Genomic DNA, 2411 nt, shown 5'->3' on the forward strand with positions numbered 1-2411 from the left:
CTCTCTCTCTCTCTCTCTCTCTCTCTCTCTCTCTCTCTCTCTCTCTCTCTCTCTCTCTCTCCTGTGTATGTATGTGCCATATTTTATATTCTAAATATTGAGGTCAGTAGTTTATACAATGAAAACATACATTTAAAAGGAAGCGTCTTTAGAAATACAATAAGCTATATCAAATTTAAACATTCATGGAGCATTTAGGTGTTTAGCTTTATCCTAAATTCTATAGGAAATATAAATTCTCTGTCAACCTGCTATATGCAGGGGTTATTTTATCTCATTGAAAATATAGCGTATGTATGTGGTGTGACTAGCTAGGACTTGCTCTTGTTTTACGAAGGCCCTAATCAGTCAATCAGACAAATGATTTGAGTTCTGAGAAGAAACTGTAGTGGACAGAAAAAAATTGGTGGTGGTTGTCTTTAAGAATTGAAATACTTACAAAAACAATTAAAGGAAACATTATTCTACAACAGGTGGGGAGGTGGGGTTTGAGGCCTGGAGACACAAGGAAAAAAAATAAAACTAAACCAAACAACTCAATAGGTGGAATAAGTGTTTGTGATCAATAAATAATAAGGAAACCAATAAACTAGAATAGAGTATAATGCTGGCTAGTGGGGATAACAAAATGATCATATTAAACATTTTACTACTCTCAAAGCTGACAAAAAGTTATGCTTTTAATTTAAAGCATAGATAGCATCACGTGATTAAAAAGGGAATTTCCTTTTCCATTTCTACCTTTAATATTTTACATTATTTAAGTTATTTGTATCAGAGTCAATATAAAACATAATCACCCAGCAAAATTTTAATTGATTTTGCTTTTACTCAAATATTCAAAGATAGTAATAACAAGAAAACCTGTGTCTCACTCAAAAGCCTACAATGAGCTACAACCTCACACTTGTCAAAATAGCTATTATCAATGCGGCAAGTAATAACAAGTGTTGGAGAGGCTATGCAGAAAAAGGAACCCTCATACACTGCTGGTGAGCATGTAAATTGGTACAGCCACTATGAAAAACAGTATGGAGGTTCCTCAAAAAATTAAGAATAGATTTACCATATGACCCAGCAATCCCTCTCTTGGGTATCTACCTGAAAATACTGAAAACATTTATCCGTAAAGACATATGTACCCCTATGTCCACTGCAGCATTACTCACAGTGGCCAAGACATAGTAACAACCAAAGTGTCCTTTCATAGATGATTGTATAAAGATGTGGTACCTATATACAACACATTACCCAGCCTTAAGATGAAATACTGCCATTTGCGACCAACCTTGAAATTATCATGCTAAACGAAATAAATCAGACAAAGTTGAGAACATGATTTCACACATATATGGGATATAAAACTGAAAGCAACAAATAAGATAAACAAAAACTCATAGACACGATTGACAGTTTAGTAGTTACCAGAGGGTAAGGGGGAGGAGGGGTGGTAAAAGAGGGAAAAAGGGGTCAAATATATGGTGATGGAAGGAGAACTGATTCAGGGTGGTGAGCACACAATGTGATATATAGATGATCTATTATAGAATTGTACACTTGAAACCTATATACTTTTATTAACTAATGTCACCCCTCGGCCCTTTTCCCCACCTAAATTTAATAGACAGATTTTAAAAGATGATTCATTAAATGTAAAAAACATTTTTTTAATCATACAGAATAAAAGGAACTTTGAGAATGGGTGAAGAAAACTTGTAAATGTATAGTACAGACACTTAAAGAATTTGAAAGAGCAAGTTGAACCATATGGAACTGGTGATATTTGATAATTATTTTGCCTAGAAAAAAGGCACATTCCTATGGTTCAACCTAAAAACAGCAAAGTATGAATAAGATGATATAAAGAACTTTTGCATGAAGCAAAAATAGAAAGTGACATTCTGACTCAATATATGAATTAGTGGAGGTGTTAAATTCATAGGTTTCTGTACATTCATTGGATAAATGGATAGAGTCATTTAATAATTTTAATTATTTATTTTTGCCCCACTTCTTGACCCCTTACTTCATTGAGAGCTTGCTTCATTGTGAGGGCTCCCAGTCAAGGCCCAGGGTGAGGCTGCCTGAAACATTGGGAAGAGCCCGGAGAGAGTCCAATAAGCTGGCAGCAAAAAGGGGCCAAGACCACCTGTGACTGTGTTCCCATAAGTCCTATTACCACCTCTAGATTTCCTCAGCACCCTGGCTCCAAAAATATAAGGCATGACAATTAAGTTCACGAACTTGTTGCAATGATGTTGCTAACCTTTTTTGATATCAGAGGAATTATTCATTATGAATTTGTGCCAACTGGACAAACAGTTCACTAAGTTTACTATTTGGAAGTGCTGAAAAGGCTGCGTGAAAAAGTTAGACGACCTGAACTTTTTGCCAACAATTCATGGCTCTTG

Source organism: Hipposideros armiger, unplaced genomic scaffold, assembly GCF_001890085.2.
Source record: "Hipposideros armiger isolate ML-2016 unplaced genomic scaffold, ASM189008v1 scaffold_268, whole genome shotgun sequence".
In the NCBI taxonomy this organism is placed as follows: domain Eukaryota; kingdom Metazoa; phylum Chordata; class Mammalia; order Chiroptera; family Hipposideridae; genus Hipposideros; species Hipposideros armiger.